Here is a 19142-nt window from a genome sequence, read left to right as displayed (position 1 = left end):
TGACAGGTTATAGATCAGGTTTTCCAGCATTGCAGTTCCTGAATAATTTTTACAGAAACTAAAATCAAAATAGTATAAAGTGCTATAAAAAAGTATTTGCCCCTTCCTGATTTCTTTTTTTTGGCATATTTTTCACACACAAATGATTCAGATCAAACAAATGTACACACAGATAACCTAAGTAAATACAAAATGCAATTTTTAAATGACAATTTAATTTATTTAAAGGAAAAAAAGCTGTCCAAACCTGCCTGCAGCCCCCCCCCCCCCCCAAACTGTCCGAGTCAATACGACATGCTATACTTTAATGCAGGAGACCTAGTATGCCTCTTCTGTATTACCCACTTGCCAACCAGGCTTTTTCTGGCAGTTTTTGTTTACAAGTTTAAAGAAGTATTTTTTGCTAGAAAATTACTTATAATCCTTAAACATTTTACATTTTTTTTTCTAGCAGAGACACTAGGGAATAAAATGGCTAATGGTGCAATTTTTTTATGTCGTACAGTATTTGCACAGCAGTTTTGCAAATGTAGATAAAAATATACTTTAATGGATAAAAAAAGTTATATATAGCATTAGGAGATATTTACTATATGTGCTGCCATTGACGTCATCAGCACATGCGCACTGAAGGAATGGCCCGCTCGTGCAGTTGCTTCAGGACCCGTGCCTTGACCAGCAGCACCCACGTCATCACGACTCCGGCCAATCACAGTGCTGGAGCCCGCAAACCCAGAAGTAACTGTGAAAAATGACGGCCGTGGGAGCAGAGTGCAGGCGACACTGCAGGGTATCTTTCTAAGGTAAGTATTTCATAATGAGTGCGATGCATACTAGCTCATTATGCCTTTGTCTTGCAGTTTTTTTCTGTTTTTTTTTTTTTTTTTCCGGAGGTTTACAACCTCTTTAAACGCCTTTACAGGTTACTTGTTTAGCGTTACAGGTTTAGTGCTAGAATTATTGCTCTCGCTTTAACATTTGCAGCGATACCTCACATGTGGTTCAAATTTAGTTTACATATGTGTGCGTGACTTGCGTATGCGTTCACTTCTGCGCATGAGCATGGAGGGACGGGGTGCTTTCATTTTTAATTTTACTTCTTATTTTTACACTGTCCATTTCAATTTTTTTTATTACTTTTATTCCTATTACAAGGAATGTAAACTCCTTGTAATAGAAATAAGGATGACCCCCAGATCTCTCTTTATGGAGAGATCTGGGGTCAAAAAGACCCCAAATCTTTTTCTTTACCTTTAAAAGCAAAAAAGATAAAAAAAAAAAAAAAAAAAAAATTGATCTTTTGCTTCAATATTTTTTTTTTTTTCTTTCAGCCTGGACCGAAGGGATGTCATGATGTCACTCAGTCCTCCAAGTCCATAGAGTCGATCAAAGAGTGTTAACTTAATCTTTGATCAAAGAGGGGGTTGGGAAACCAGCCCAGCGGCCGAGACCAGATACATGAAAAAGCCAGTGCCACTAAAAATAGCGGCGCTTTACCGCTGACACTGGATCGCTTTCAGTGTGAAAGCACTCTACGTGTCCTTGTATGCAATACCAATGTATGAAGCCCGGATCTTCCTGGTAGAAAGTTTCTGCATAAAATCCGCAAACATGCCTGGAAAATGAGAAATGCTGAGCAGCAATGCAGATTTATTTATTTTTCCTGATCTAAGTGGCGCTCTAGTTTACTGATATGTACAGGACGTTGTGTACAGCGATAGGCTGCATTCAGATCAATAAAAAAAATAATGCCAGAATGCCTAAAAACATGGCGTTTTTGGTGCTCATATGCAAGAGCCTTAACAGTTTTTTTTTTTCTCCAAGTGGACCTTTACTCAGAAATAAAACTGCAGCATTCTCATTCTCCCCCCTCCACTTTTTAAAAAAGCTCCAGCCATTATTCAGCTGGCCCCACTCTCTGCCTCCATTCTTGTCTAGGTGATAAAGTTCCCTCCTGGGATACAGACATCTCATACCTTCCACCATTCAGATAAACAGATGCAGTGTCAGACACAGGACCACATCTGTCTGTGTGTGATCTGTGTACACGTTCCTCTATGAATGGTGGAAGGCAGGGGCGTTGCTAGGGGGTGGCTACTGGGGCTACAGCCCCAGATCTGGGGTCCATAGCCCCGAGTCTCTTGCTGCAGGGTCCCTGCCTAACCAGCAGGTTGCAGGCTGGCTGCATGAGAGAGGCTGGAGGAGAAGAGAGAAGCGAGCGGGCGGACGAGCAGAGATCACATCTCTCTCTGCCTGCTCCACATCAGCACTCTTCACACCCAGCCTCTTCAATTTGGGAGCGAGGTGCGGTGAGCAGCAGAGAGATGACATCATCTCTCACTGCCCGTCACACATCAGCGCTCTTCCACCCTCACAGCACGGTGGAGTGGAGGTCACATGCTTCCTGTCATCGTGGAGCTCCACTTTGCAGCCAGACCCCCTTGCTTCAATGTCAGAGGTGCGGCGGGGAGCAGCGAGATGACATCATCTCTCACTGCCTGCCCTGCATCACTGCTCTCCTGCTCTCACTAAATGGACCAGTGCTGTCAGCCTGCCACCAATGCAGCGTCAATGCACATTTGGTAGCACTGGCTGGCATGGCAAGTTACAATCCACATCAGGTGGCAAGTGACAATCTGCAAATGGTGGCAGGAGATGTGGCAATCTGCAAATTGAGCCAGGAGACATGGCAAGTGACAATCTGCAAATGGTGGCAGGTGACGTGGCAAGTGACAATCTGCAAATGGTGGCAGGTGACGTGGCAAGTGACAATCTGCAAATGGTGGCAGGTGACGTGGCAAGTGACAATCTGCAAATGGTGGCAGGAGACGTGGCAAGTGATAATCTGCAAATGGTGGTAGGAGACGTGGCAAGTGACAATCTGCAAATGGTGGCAAGAGATGTGGCAATCTGCAAATGGTGGTAGGAGATAGAAATAATGCACTTTAATCACCCTGACACCATATCAACCATGGTGCCATGATGATTGAAGCGCCAACACCAGCCATCACCCGTGAAAAATTGCTTAGGTCTCCCAACCCCCCCCCTGCGGGCATGCAAAAAGCTTGGTGACCGCTGCTATGGGCTCTAGCCCCAGATCTTTTGCAGATCTAGCAACGCCCCTGGTGGAAGGTAATGTCTCCTGAGATATGTGATGTCTGTATTCCACGAGGCATTACTCTCCTCCATTCATAGAACAATATTTACACAGACACAGCATTTATTATGTAAGGGAAATGAAAAAGGAGAACTATTATCTCTATAAAGGACAGAGAACAGTAAGTGTAATACTGACACCTACCTCTATGCTCTCCCTTCCCAGAATGGCACCCGTGGGGCAGATTCATATTGGTGGCAGTGCAGTACCACATGCTGATGTGCATTATTTTATTAACCTATATTGTGTTACATCGGTATAGGAGCCCTTTCACATTGAGCCGCGGGCCTAGTTAGCGGTAAAGCGCCGCTAGTTTTAATGGCGCTTTACCGTCTTAGCTGCACTATTAGGCCCCTTTGCAGGCACTTTGGCAGTGCTGCCCATTGATATTCAAGGGCGCTTAAGGAGTGGTGTATACACCGCTCCTCCACCGCCCCAAAGACGCTGCTTGCAGGTTTTTTTTTTTAACATCCTGCCAGCGCAGCGCCTCAATGTGAAAGCACTTGGGCTTTCACACTAGGGAGGCATGGGAGATGTTTTTCAGGTGCTATTTTTAGGGAAAAAACACCTCCAGTGTGAAAGGGGTCTTAAAGTCTTGTGTTTTTTTTTTTTTTTAATAACAAACATGTTAGACCCCATACACACTATACAACTTTTGTTGTCTGATTTCCTTTAGATTAACCAAAACCATGTAGTACAAGGGCCTGCCTGATCACATACAAATTGAAACTCTTAAGGTTTGACCTCATATTATATAGTTTTGGTAAATCTGAAGGAAAAATTCCACTGAAAATTGTATAGTGTGTATGCAGCTTTATACTTGCCTGCTCTGTGTAGTGGTTTTGCGCAGAGAAGCCCAGATTCTCCTCTTTTCAGGTCCCATGTTGATGATCCTGGCCCCTCCCTCCTGCTGGGTGCCCTCACAGCAAGCAACTTGCTATGGATGCACCTGAGCCGCTACCATTTGTCCATTCACACACAGAGCTATGGCTTAGCCCCACCTCTTCCTTCTCCTGATTGTCTCACTGGCTGTGATTGACAAAGCCAATCACGAGTCCCCAGAGAGCCAGTGCTTTTGTGCATATTGCTGGATTGAGAGGTGGCTCAGGTAAGTATTAGGGGAGGGCTGGGCCTGCTGCACACAAAGTTTTTTACCTTCATGCATAGAACTTGTGCCTTTACAACCACTTGTATCCCCTTCCTGCCCAGGCCAATTTTCAGTGCTGTCACACTTTGAATGACAATTGCGCAGTCATGCTACACTGTACCCATATGAATTTTTTTTTTTAGGTCCCCCCCACAAATAGATCTTTCTTTTGGTGGCATTTAATCACTGCTGGGTTTTTTATTTTTTTATTTAAAAAAAAAAGACACAAAATTTTGAAACAAAGTTTTACTTTGTTTCTGTCACAAAATGTTGTATATAAGTATTTTTTTTTCTCCTTCACTGATGTGTACTGAAGGGCTCTGATAGGCAGCAGAGATTGGCATCGCTGATGATCTGCGCCCTGATTAACTCTACAGGTCTCTCCTGCGAGGAGATGCCGCTGATTGGCTATCCTCTCCTCACACTCTCAGGCAAGGAGAGCTGATAAACAGCACTTTCTTGCTTACATGTGATCAGTTGTGATTGGACACAACTGATCACATGGGTAAAGTGCTATGCCATTGGCTCTTTAACAAGATCAGGGTTGCACGCCCGCGAATGCCACAAAACTGGGCGATGTCATATGACTCCATCCCAGAGCAAGAGAGCATTCCACCTGCCATCATTTGTCTATACGGCGGACGGGAGCAATTAAACGGCCATAATGTGCTGGTATGCACTGCATATTTGTACATTATGAGCAACTTACCTGCCAAATGCTGTGCTGACAGTGCTTCTATTGGCCTTCTATCTTCTCCTGGCCTTTCCTACTGGGTTTGGTCTGTTCGACCACTTGAATGGCTGTACCACAATGATGTCACTCCAGCACACATCATGACAGTACAGATCGGGTGCCATAAATGTATTCTGAGCTTTGCATGCACAGCTCGGTCTTCATTACCTCTGACAGGCAGGGAGAAGCACTTCTGACAGAAGAAGACTGATAGGGTCTCTATTCTATCATGAAACCCCTGACAGTCAGCAACTTTGTGAAATTTGAGGTAAATGCCGCTTCAAAGCAAATCCAAGCAAATCAGTACTTGGTGGTATTTTGCATCAGTGTTTATTTAACCCTTCTTCACTGCCTCTCAGAGGTCCTTTATGTGAATGTTGATGGCAGAAGCAGCCTCCCAATCACCTAATTGCTGTAATTGGTGGTCACTGTGGTCATCTGGTCTTAGGCCGGGTTCACACTGGTACGACAAACGCTCCGACATTGGGAGCTCATGTCGCATGACATGTGAAAATCAATGTTTCCCTATGGGAGCCGTCCTAACTGGTACGACACAAGTCGGTCCGACTTTGAAAATGCTCCCTGCACTACAAATGCACATCTTTTTTTTATTTTTACCTGCAAAAAGGGCATTTATTAATTTTAATTTTTTTTTAGGAGTCTGGAAAGCAGTGCACCTGCGATTAGCCAACAAGGGGTGCAATCTCAGGCTCCTACAGACTGTCAGTGTATCTGTCTGCTCGTACCTCTTAAGGCCCGTACACACGATCAGATATTCCGACAACAATTGTCCGATGGATGTGTTTTTTAATAGACCGTCTGTATGCTCCATCAGACAATTGTTGGAATTTTCGACAACAAATGTTGGATAGCCATGCTCTCAAACTGTCCGACAACAAATATGTTCCATCTGATTATCCGATCATGTGTACACAAGTCCATCGGACTAAAATCCAAAGTACAAACACGCATGTTCCAAACCAATGCTAACCATCAAACAACATTAGCAGAAGTTGCCCAAAGGGTGGCACTAAAGAGCAGAAAAACAACATTGTTTCGTATATGTTGGCTGAAAAAGTTCTGCCGTCTGTATGCAGAATAAGTTCATGGCCAACGCCCTTCGGACAAAAATCCACGGATTTGTCCGATTGTGTGTACAAGGCTTTACAGGCAGTTACACAAAGACAGGAAGACTCAATTAAAGTGGTAGTAAACTGAGGTAATATAAAAGCCTTGCCTGTCAACAGATTTTGTAACAGAAGAGACCGTAGAGGTGTCTTCTGTCATAAATCTCCCTCCTGCCTGTCTGCGGGTAACGTGATCTCAGCCACACATGCGCAGTTCAGACCACATTTACGGCCTGTTCTGCATGCTGCAGCAATGTCACTCCTGTGCACATGTGCAGGAGTGATGTCACCGCTGCCTGGCCATTCAAGAGGTCAAAACCAGAAGGATGACTGGGTGAAGATGGCAGTGACAGCTGACAGCTCAGTGCTGGAGGGTTCAGTTTCCAGGTAAGTCTGTCAATAAAACTAGTATGCAGTGCATACTACATTATGACTTAAACCTGCAAGGGGCCTATTGTTGTCATTTACAACCAGGACTGTACTACCACTTTAACTACCTAGAGCGCTCACTAGCGCCCTGGTAGTTCATTGAGAACTACAAGCCGCCAGCTGAAAAGGTTGTCAGTACTTGTAGTTCATACATTCATTCACAGATCTCTGTAAAATGAATGATGAGGCCATGTGGGTGAAGCCCCACACGGCTGTGTTATTTTTAAAATTGTGATAGCGGGTGTGGGGAGAAGATCCCTGGCCTGCTGTCACAATGGGGGGGGGGGATCAGTGAGAGGCTGCAGGAGTGGGAACAGGTTACCTATTCCCTCCTAAAAAAAACAAAACAGGTGGAACATGTTCCCACAGATGAACTTATCCTTTAAAGAGGAGCTTTACTCCCCACCCCCTTACCTTTTATAAGTGTTATGCACACAATTGCAAATCCATAATTGTCCAGCTGTGATCCACCGCACTGCTGTCATAAGTCGGGTCCTACACCACCATCTTGTTGCTGACATCATTGGGTGCCTCTTCCTGGTTCAGGCAGCTCAGCCCCTGATGATGCACTCCCAGGTCCACCCTCCTTCAGCCACATAAACGAAATGGGAACGGTTGGACAAAATATAAAAAAATAAGATAAAGAAAAAATATTTGGCGTTTTAGATTGTAAAAGAGGGGAGGACAGCAGTGAAGCCCGGGCTAAATAGTAGGTGAAGGTGTGCTTTAAACATGTAGCTATGTTAGTTTAATTTTTATCTTTTCACCTGGTGATCTGGCCAGTAACACACCTTATTAGAGTGCCCCCATTCTGGATGAATGAGCAAAGGGAGCACCTTTGAACAGCAACATTACCAGTCTGGGGGAGGTGAGTGTTAGATGTATTATCGGAGATTTAGATACACTAACAAACTGAAGCTGAACCTCCGGCTCACACTTTATGGGTGAATTCCCACTACGTGGAGTGATTGGTGTTGGTGATTGGTCACCGCAAGAACACATACAAAACAATTGTCTTCAGCGCATCCCATTCATTCTGCAACACAGCTTGGAGCTGCACTGCTTCTTATCGCAGCTCGCTGTACGGGATTGCATGTTCCTGTAGAGCAGCGTAGTGCACCGTGGAGCTGCTGTAAAGGGACATTAATAAAGTGTACATAAAGTTGAGTGAGAAACAAAAAACAAGAAGAAGATGTAGCCGTATGATAGACTGAATCGCACACCACATTGCCCCTACCGCAGCCAAAAAGGAAGCCGATGCACTTTACCTCTCCATGAGCGGTCTGATGTGAAGAGAGCCTATAAGCTGTTACAGCAAACCGTTTTCTTCCCCTTTTGGGATAAAAGCTAATAATTAAAAAAAAATATAAGCTGATCATTGCGAGCACCCGTCAGTGGAAAAATGGTTTGTCTCAGCACTACTGATACATTTGCAGAACAGCTTGTTTTGTTAAAAAACAACAGTCGTGCTGGCTGGATAAACAGGTGAAAATAAAAGAGAGCCTAAAAAAGAAAACGAATGCCGCCACCACAACTAAGAATTGGAAGCCTGCAATATAAGAAATGTTTGCTTTTGGGTTTAACACTGCTTTAAAGAAGATCTAAAAGGGCTGACTGCCTTGACTCCGCCACCACATCTGATCTAACAGCAGCTAGGGAGGAGATGGACACTTAAAAATGGCAGATTGTCTTGGCTGTGAACACTTCCGAGTCAAGCAACAGCAAGGGGGGGAGATTACGATTAAGAAAAAAATTGTACATTTAACACAATTGTATTTTACATGTACAATACTGTGAAAAAGTATTTGCCCCCTTCCTGATTTTTTTATTCTTTTGCAGCTTTCTCACACTTAAATGATTCAGATCAACAAATTGTTATATTACACCAAGATGCAGTTTTTTAATCGATTCATATATTAAGAGAAAAAAAGTGTTCAAACCTGCCTGGCCCTATGTGAAAAAGTAATTGCCCCCTCCCATGCTGAATCATGAATGAACTGTGATTAACCACAATTTTACTTAAATTCAAAATGTAAAATTTTACTTGTCACACCCAGGCCTGATTACTGCCAGACATGTTGAATCAAGAAATCACATAAATAGAAGCGTTCTGACAAAGCGAACAGATCACAAAAAGCCACACATCATGCCACAAACTAAAAAAATTCAACAACAGATTAGAAACAAAGTAATGTACATGTATCGGTCTAGGAAGGGTTTCAAAGCCATTTCTAAGGCTTTGTAACTCCAGTGAACCACGGGGAGTGCCATTATCCACAAACAGAGATGACTTGGAACAGTGGTGAACCTTCCCAGGAGTGGCGGGCCTACAAAAATTACTTCTAGTGCATGATTACGACTCATCCAGGAGGTCATAAAAGAACCCAGAACATCATCTAAAGAACTGCAGGCCTCACTTGCCTCAGGTAAGATCAGTGTTCATGATTCAACAATAAGAAGAGACTGGGCAAAAATGGTATCCATGGGAGAGTTCCAAGGCCAAAGCCACTGCTGACCACAAAGGCTCATCTCACATTTACCACCAAAAAACATCTTGATTATCCCCAAGACTTTTAGGCAAATATTCTGTGGACTGATGAGACAAAAATTTTACTTTTTGGAAGGTGTGCGTCCCGTTACATCTGGCATAAAACTAATACAGCATTTCATAACAAGAACATCATATCAACAGTCAGACATGGTGGTGGGTAGAGTGAAGGTCTGGGGCGGCTTTGCAGCTTCAGGACCTGGACGACTTACCATAATTGATGGAAGCATGAATTCTGAGCTCTACCAGAAAATCTTAAAGGAGAATGTCTGGCCATCAGTTTGTGACCTCAAGCTCAAGTGCACTTGGGTTAACCAGCAGGACAATGATACGAAACACATCAAGTCCACCTCCAAATGGTTCAAACAAAGCAAAATATAGGTTTTGGAGTGGCCTAGTCAAAGCCGGGACTTAAATCCAATTGAGATGCTGTATCATGACCTTACACAGGCTGTACATGCTGGAAAACCCTCCAATGTGGCCGAATTAAAACAATTCTGCAAAGAAGAGTGGGCCAAAATTTCTCCACAGCAATGTGAAAGACTCATTGCCAGTTATTGCAAACGCTTGACTGCAGTTGTTGCTGCCAAGGGTGGCACAACCAGTTATTAGGATGAAACCATAATTTAAAGACTGCATTTTGTATTTACTCGGGTTATCTTTGTGTAATAAAAAAATTTGTTTGATGATCTGAGTCATTTAAGTGTGACAAATATGCAAAGAAAAAAAAAAAATTCAGAAAGGGGACAAATACTGATTTTAACTTGTAAGTGTCAGAAACAGGCTTAGTCTTCAGGCTGGGTTCACACCTAAGACGGATGCAGCTGACTGCAGGGGTCCAGTTCATTCCTGTTCTTTTTCAAATTTTTGCTTGAATTCGGACCTGAAACTGAGCCAAAAGTACATAGGACCCTTGTGCATCTCGCTCCGCGACTGCCCCGGAGATGTGTGAATCGGCGCCATTGAGAGCCAATCACAATCTCCTGCCATGTGAATTGGAAGCAGGGAAACCCACATCCAATTAGCATAAGTGTGAACCCAGCCTTAAGTGGTTAAACTGACCTCATTTACAGATCAAAGTTCATCCCTTTGATCTAAAAGCCAAATGTTACAATGTTTCCTTTCATCTCAGCACTAAGCAATGTTAATAAACATTTGCCAGAGTTTTTTTTTTGTTGTGGTCGTTTTTTGACAGCTGTGGGTGAGCAGAACTGCTCTGCACTTGTTACATGAATGAATTGTGGAAATGCCGGATTAAAGCGGAGTTCCAACTACTTTTACAAGGTGGTCTTAAACTAAAGACCACCCCTCATTTAGTGTACTTCCGTCCTAGCCCAGCCGAGGCGTAGTACGTTATGTCCTTTTCTGCAACGAGCCCTTCTCCCCCGCTGGGGCCTGTGTTTGTCTCAGAAGAGGACGGGGCCATTCAGAAAGCGCTACATGACTTGCAGTAGGAAACCGGCTGTGAAGCCTGAAGGCTCCACTGCCACTTTCCCTTAGTTACAATGGCGGCACTTCACCTGATTCGATGGATGGATTGGCCTCGAGGGGCCGGCATCGCGGGAACCCTGGACAGGTAAGTGTCCTTATTTAAAAGTCAGCAGCTACAGTGTTTGTAGCTGCTAACTTTAAAAAAAAAACCTGTGAGGGTGGAACTCTGCTTTAAGATCGAGGGGGGTGGGGGGGTGGGTTTGAATCAATTTTTTAAACGATTAATCGTGCAGCTCTAATATACACACACACTCTATAATGTCCAAAGTATTGGGACACCTGCCTTTACACGCACATGAACTTTTATGGCATCCCAGTCTTAGTCCATAGGGCTCATTGTGTTGCACCCTTTGCAGCTATAACAGCTTCAACTCTTCTGGGAAGTCTGTCCGCAAGGTTTAGGAGTGTGTCTATGGGAATGTTTGACCATTCTTCCAGAAGCGCAGTTTGTAAGGTCAGGCACTGATGTTGGACGAGAAGGCCTGGCACGCAGTCTTTGCTCCAATTCAAAAGGTGTTCTATCAGATTGAGTGCAGGTCAGTCAAATTCCTCCACCCCAAACTCGCTAATCCATGTCTTTATGGACCTTGCTTTGTGCACTGATGTGGAGTCATGTTGGAACAGGAAGGGGCCATCCCCAAACTGTTCCCACAAAGTTGGGATAGTGAAATTGTCAGAAATGTCTTGGTAGTATGCCGACGCCTTAAAGTGGTTGTTAAGCCACTTTATACCATCCTCTCCGTTTAGTAATCCCATGTGCCCCTGAGTCTTTTAAAAATAAGTTGTTCTTTACCTGTTTACAGAGCGCCGATCGCTGCTCACGTGACCCGCCACCTCTCTGCTCTCCCCGTCTGACAGCTGCAGCAGGTGGGGCCAAGGATTCCCTGCTGACGTCAGTCAGGAGGAGAGGGGTGGCAGGTCACGTGAGCAGCGATCGGCGCTCTGAAAACAGGTAAAGAACAACTTATTTTTATAAGGTACAGACAAAGGGGCACAAAGGATTATTAAATAGAGAGGATGGTATGAAACTTTAAATGAAATTTCAGCTGCAACAGGGGAGGGGAGGGGGACGGGCACTGACACAGAGCTGACAGGCAGGGAAGGAGGGCACGGTGTTGGGGCTCAGCAGCCATGATAAACCTTGGTCAGTTTACAAGGGGGAGGATGGTGAGGATGTCGAATTGGGGGTGGCGAGTATAGTTCCACTTTAGGCAATAAAGCGAAGTGACTTCCCCACACCCAGCCTGTGACTGGATGGTGAAGGAGATTCGGAAGTTTGCTCCTTTGCTCACACTGCTCTCCCCTACTGTCAGCAAAGCCAATGAGCTAATAGTTCTGCCACTCAGTCTCCTGGTATGATGTGTTACTGTACCAGGAACTGCAAGGGGTTGATAAGTCACCTTAGGTACTTACACTAGCTGTATTGAAAGATATTTTCATATTTCCTAATTAACCACTTCAGCCCCGGAGGATTTGGCTGCCCAATGACCGGGCCCTTTTTTTGCGATTTGGCACTGCGTCACTTTAACTGACAATTGCGTGGTCGTGCGATGTTGCACCCAAACAAAATTGACGTCCTTTTTTCCCCACAAATAGCTTTCTTATGGTGGTATTTGATCACCTCTGCGGTTTTTATTTTTTGCGCTATAAACAGAAAAAAAGATCGACAATTTTGAAAAAAAGGCAATATTTTTTACTTTTTTCTATAATAAATATACTCATGGCATTTTTATTAATCATTTTTCTTTTTACTAGTAATGGAGGCGATTTGTGATTTTTTTTATCGTGACTGCGACATTATGGCAGACACATCGGACACTTTTGACGCTATTTTGGGACAATTGTCATTCATACAGTGATCAGTGCTATAAAAATGCACTGATTACTGTGTAAATGACACTGGCAGGGAAGGGTTAAACACTAGGGGCAATGAAAGGGAGTGATACCAACTGTGGGGGGCTGGGCTACAATTGACACAACAGTCATCACTGCTCCCGATGACAGGGAGCAGTAGATCACTGTCCTGTCACAAGGCAGAACAGGGAAATGCCTTGTTTACATAGGCATCTCCCGTTCTGCCGCTCCGTGAGACGATCGCGGGCACCCAGCGGCACTGCGGCAAAGTCAAAGGGAGGTACAAGTCCCTGTGCCATTCTGCCGACATATATATATACATGCTGCAGTCGGCAATTGGTTAACAAATAACTGCATTAAGCTGTGTTTTATTCTGCCTGCAGTTCAGCTTTAATACTAATTGAAATGGATAGACAATGAAGACATCAGTCTCTGGACACAAGCTGTGCAGATAGCATTGATCAGACACAATCCTGGAGCTTTCTTAATGCTGAATTTTCATGCACTCAAAGCAAAATTAATTCCACGTTTGGATTTGGCATACAGCCTATCAAATGCACCAAGTGACAGAAACATGTTAATGCAATTTGGATATCATAACAGGTAAGTTTATACAGATCATGCACACCAATTAAATCAACAACCAATACAAGTTATATCAAATTCTCACTGAGCATATTCCCTGCTGCTGAAGAATGCTGGCTTGTTCTGGTAAAAAATATGGTACCAATTTTATTTTTTATATTTTTCCAAATGCCTCCCTGTGATGAAGAACCATAAATATTTAACCATTAACATCTTATAAAACCAGCCTAATATTAGAAATAATAATGTAGTTAGTCATTCTGCACTGATACATATAGTCACCCCTCTTGTTGTTGCATTGTAGATACCGCTGTGTGACCCTCTAGTGGGGTGTAAGTGGACTGTTATGGCTATATTTGGGGGGGGGGGGGGGGGGAGTGTGCATCTGTTCTAATATTATTCTGCTTTACTTTCAGATGATAAAACTAGCCATACACCAGTAGAATTTCAATAAAATGTTGGTACAGAAATGATGAAAAATCAGTGCATTTAACTACTGAGTCAACCAATTTCATTTGAAAGCCCTTAAAGCTGAACTTCGGGCATAAAAAAAACTCCCATTTAAATATGTTTCTCAACAGCACCAAACATTATAAAACCATTTTGTGTGCACCAAATGCCTTTGCAAACCCAGATATCACGTTGTAATATCAGTAGCAGTGACATCATCACTGTGCGGCACACAGTGTGCAGAAAGAAGAGCTGTGGCAGGGACCCAGCAGATCCCACCTACTACAGGCTGCCGGTGTTCTGTCAGATTCGGCGACCCGCCGAATGTGTAATGAAAGTGACGTTTCGTCGCCCCATCTTGCTACACCCTGCACCCGTCCACAGTAAGCATAGTTGCCAACATTGTAAAAAAATTTTTTAGGGACACTTTTTTGGCTGTAGGCGGAGTCACATTATAATCAGGGGGCGGGGCATGCGTTAGGTGTGGCATAGGCAAGCAAAGATGCGGCGCGCGTAGCGCCGAAAAATGGGCGTGGTTTAAGTGAATAGTGGGTTTGGCTTAAATGGGCGTGGCTCAAAGGGGGTGTGGTTAGAGTGAGATGAATGAGGGATGGAACGGGAAGGGGGGGATGGAGAGGGATGGGGGGACAGCAGCCCCAGATCCTACACCACAATAGAAATGTATATGAGTTTAACATCAGCAGCTAAAGATACTCCAAACACCTGATGTTAGCGCTTCAATCATCCCGGCATCATGGTTGTTATGGTGTCAGGATGATTGAAGCGCATTATTTCTATTACATTGTAATATAGAATAAAATCATTCAACTCACCTTAATGCAGAATCAGTGGGACCCCTGAGTGTGTCACTTGCCACGTCGCCTGCCACCAGGTGCCCCCAGCAGAGTCCGTCCTTGCATCAGGTGCCCCCAGCAGAGTCCGTCTTTACATCAGGTACCCCTAGAAGCAGAGGCCCTCCTTACAGATCTGTGTCCCTGGCAGCAGAGCCCCTCCTTACATGTGGTGTCCCCAGCAGTGGAGCCCTCCTTACAGATCTGTGTCCCCAGCAACAATGCCCTCCTTACTTCAGTGTCACCAGCAGCTGGCAGCCCTCCTTAGAGCGATCTGTGCCCCAAGCAATAGAGTGTCCCTGGCAGCAGCAGCTGAGCCCTCCTTACAGAGCGATCTGTGTCCCCCAGCAGTGCGACAGCTACAGTTCCCGTACAGTACCGCCCCCACCCCTTAGATTTTTGTGTCTTTAAAAAAATAAAATAAAAATCTAGGGAGTTGGGGGCAGTAATTGGAAGCGGCAGTGAGTGGCCTTTATGGGGTTGGATGGCTGAAGGTGGACCCTTCCTTTTCCTTTTCTGATTTTGAGGGGGTGTGATAGGAAGCGACAGTGAGCACAGCCTTGATGGGGTTTTTTTTTTTTGGCTGAAGGTGGACCCCCTCCTTTTTCTTTTTTTCTAATTTTGGGGGGGTGTGATAGGAAGTGACAGTGAGCACGGCCTTGATGGGGGGGGGTAGATGGGAAGTGGCGATGGGTGACCCTGTTAACTTTTTAAAGCGGTGGGCCAGCTGAGAAATTAAAAAAAAAAATAAAACTTAGGGGGTGGGGGGCAGTAATAGGAAGCGGCAGTGGGTGGCCTTTATGGGGATGGATGGCTGAAGGTGGACCCCTCCTTTCCTTGTGATAGGAAGCGACAGTGAGCACGGCCTTGATGGGGGGGGGGGGGGGGTAGATGGGAAGTGACGGTGGGTGACCCTGTTCATTTTTTAAATACACAAAAATCTAACCGGGCCACCATCAGCTATTTGTCCTCATAAGGGGGTCACCTACTGCCACTTCCTATCCCCCCCCCCCCCCCCCCCAAAAAAAACATCAAGGCCGTGCTCACTGTCGCTTGATATCACACACAAATGTGAAAAGAAGAAGAAAAACGAGGGGGTCCACCTTCAGCCATCCAACCCCATAAAGGCCACCGACTGCCGCTTCCTATTACCGCCCCCCAGCCCCTAGATTTTTGAGTATTTAAAAAAATAAAAATTGGGGGGGGGGGGGGGGCGGTAATAGGAAGCGGCAGTAGGTGGCCTTTATGTGATTGGATGGCTGAAGGTGGACCCCTCCTTTTCTTTTTCATTTTGGGGGGGTGTGATAGGAAGCGACAGTGAGCACATCGTTGATGGGGGGGGGTAGATAGGAAGTGGCGTTGGGTGACCCTGTTAATTTTTTAAATACACAAAAATCTAACTGGGCCACCAGCTATTTGTCACCATACGGGGGTCACCCACTGCCACTTCCTATCTCTCCCCCCCAAAAAAATCCCACCCATCAAGGCTGTGCTCACTGTCGCTTCCTATCACACTGCCCCACCCCCAAAAACTGAACTCTTTGTAATCCCCCCCCCCCCCCCAAAAAAAAACAAAAAAAAAAAAACCACGCACACCACACACAATTTCCCCCTAAGAGAGCACACTAACCCGCTGTAACAACCCCCCCACCCCCAAAAGGGAGGGAGAATTTTTTTTACCCCCCTCAAACAGAAGCTGGGAGCACTTTGACTTACCATTTCTGTGTAAAGTGACTCGCTTGCTCCCCCCACGTGGCGCCGAGTGTTCCCTGGTCCCGGCCTTGGGCTCCCCCGGACCTTTCAAGTTCTTCTCCCAGGCTGAGCCTGAGGCAGCTAACAGGATGAGGCGAACCTCCTCCGAGTCCTGGCACTGACACAGCAGCAGCAGTCAGCGTGACACAGCGGCACACGTCCTCCCCCATCAATCCATGTGCTCCGACTGCACGGATCTATGGGCGGCCTGGCGTGGTAACTTAAATAGCCATGCCCCCGCTTGCCATACTTGGCAAATCAAGACAAGCAGAAAGAGCATGTATCCTTATTGTCCAATAGAGGACAAGGAGGACAAAATGAGGCAAGGGGGAGGATACGAGGCTGCTGCGATGCGGAGATATAATAAAATTAACACTTCTGTCCCGGGTGAGTCTGTCACAGCTTTATTGCCCAAAAATGTACAATCCTCGGGACAAGCGCTAAAATTCAGGACAAATGGCGGGAAACAATACAATCAGGACGAGGCTCCAAAATTCGTGAATGTCCCGGGAAATTCGGGACTATTGGCAACTATGAGTAAGGATACAGTGAGAATGAGGCAAGCGGACATATTGATACACCCACTGGAGTTTTGCATTTTACATTTATTTATAACAGTAAACTGAGGTTATATAGTGAAATACAGTACTTCGAACTCCATCTGACTTTTTAGATGTTGAATTTTAAAAGCAGCGGCAAGCCTGCTCATCTCACAGGTTTGCTAATCGGACAGAAGTTGGCTGCTTATAAAATTCACAGCCGGGCATGCACTGCATATGCGCGAGTCGCGCTGCGCTCTGTCAGTGGCCAGGCAATCTTCTGGGACCTGTGACTTGTCCCACAAAATTGCAGGGAGGGAGGGGTCGCCTAGGGGGAGAGGAGAAGTCGCCTAGGAGGCCAGAAGAGGGAAGGAGGAAGTGGGACAGGAAATCCCTCTCAAAACCAGGTACCCCCTCCCCCCAAAAAAATGACATGCCAATTGTGGCATGTCAGGGGGGCGAGGAGTACTTGAAGTGGAAGTTCCACTTTTGGGTGGAACTCCACTTTAAGGCTACATTCACACCATGTGTGGTGACTGCATTGTAAAATGTCGGTCATCGCTACGAAACACAGAAAACAACAATTATTGTGTCCCATTCACACTGCAATGCAGCCTGGAGCTGTGATAAAATGCAGACATGCATCGTACAGGATCGAAAAGTCACTATACAGCAGCTCATCACACTGCTGTACAGTGGCATGAATGAAGTGTACTTTTGTACACTTCAAATAAAGTTGAGTGAGAAAATCGTGCACCACACTTGACCCCTGAACAGACAGCTGCCAGAGAGGAAGTCGCTGTGGTTTACCTTTCCAGAAGTTGTTCATTGTGTGTGAATAGAGCCTAAATGTGGAAGATGCATTCATTTGCTTTTTTTAATTTTTGGTCAGATCCCCAGGTGAAAATAAACACTTTCTGTTTTGGGTGTCTCCATTCTGGGTGGAACAAATCGACTATTTATTGGCGTATAACACGTACCTTTTTCCCCTGATAATCGGGTTCAAACAGTGTGTCCATGTTATACACCGATACCCGCAATGAGCTGCCTCGGAGGGGGCGGGACGAGCGCCGTCATATTACACAGAGCGAGGATCTCCCGTTTACTTGGCGGCCTCTGTTATACCAAGTCCTGTCTCCTGGACCAGTGTTCTGTCCATCATAGAAGCCGGTCCAGGAGGCGGGACTTTGTATTAAAGAGGCCGCCGAGTAAACAGGAGATCCTCCATCTATGTAATCTGGTGTGAGACTGCAGATGAGCACGGATCAGGCTGAATTGATGGGCAATGGTGAGGCTGCAGATGGGCATGGAGCAGGCTGCATTGATGGGCAATGGTGAGGCTGCATTGATGGGCATGAATCAGGCTGCATTGATGGGCAATGGTGAGGCTGCAGATGGGCACTGACCAGACCACCTTGATGGGCAATGGTGAGGCTGGATTGATGGGCACTGACCCTTATTTTGCTTCAAAGTTCTTTATTTAAAATGTAAAAGTTTTTTTCCTGCAACTTCCCTCTTCAAATTAAGGTGCTTGTTATTTGCTGATAAATACGGTATTTATATATTTAAAGGCATTTTTACAGATACTTTTAAGTATTCTTTAGGTATCAATTTTTTTTTTTACATTTATCTATTTATCCTTATCCCACAATGTTAAATTTAGGAGTTTCATCTTATGATTCATATAGGATTTATGCATTCTACTGCCCTGTACACACGATAGGATTTTCCGACAACAAAATCCATGTTTTTTTTTCTGACGGATGTTGGCTCAAACTTGTCTTGCATACACACAGTCACACAAATCTTGTTGGAAATTCCGAACGCCAAGAACGCGGTGATATACAACACGTACGAGAAGTCGAGAAAAATGAGGTTCAATAGCCAGTGCAGCTCTTCTGCTTAATTCCCAGCATGCGTTTAACTTTGTGCGTCGTAATTGTGTACAAACGATCGGAATTTTGTTGTCGGAAGATTTGAGAACCAGTTCTCAAATTTTGTGTGATGGAAATTCCGATGGAAAATGTCCGATGGAGCCTACACACGGTCGGAATTTCCGACAACAAACTCCCATCGAACATTTTTCGTCTGAAAATCCTATCGTGTGTACAGGGCATTACTGCTTTGTTTATCATTCATGTGTAAATGCCCAGATGGAGGACGCTTTGTCCCTGAAACGTGTTGGATATGGTTTTACTGGTTGTAACATTACTGTCAACAATAAAAGATACAGAATATGGACCTTGCATTTGATCATCTGGTACTTGGTCCCTTTTGTCCAGGCAAACTAGATGGAAGAGCAACAAAGACACCCTTCAATAGCATAATTGTCAGTATGGGAGAGGGTAGTACGAGGCAGGCAACACATTTATTTTTTTTTAAATGAAAATAAAAAAAATAAAAATGTATAGAGAAGGTGTTAATTTCTCCATCCACACAATCCAGAGTGGTTAGCACTTTCGCCTGGTCCAAATCCCAA

General features: G+C 44.9%; 1 protein-coding gene across 2 annotated transcripts in view; it reads right to left on the bottom strand.

Annotated features, from left to right (window-relative positions):
• LOC141134442 (UPF0235 protein C15orf40 homolog) overlaps positions 1-19142 on the bottom strand; it is a 243228-nt gene that overhangs the window by 11003 nt on the left and 213083 nt on the right. The window lies entirely within an intron of this gene.

This window comes from Aquarana catesbeiana, linkage group LG03, assembly GCF_042186555.1.
Source record: "Aquarana catesbeiana isolate 2022-GZ linkage group LG03, ASM4218655v1, whole genome shotgun sequence".
In the NCBI taxonomy this organism is placed as follows: Eukaryota; Metazoa; Chordata; class Amphibia; order Anura; family Ranidae; genus Aquarana; species Aquarana catesbeiana.
The sequence above is the reverse complement of the archived record's forward strand: the minus strand, read 5'-3'. Positions and strand labels throughout refer to the sequence as shown.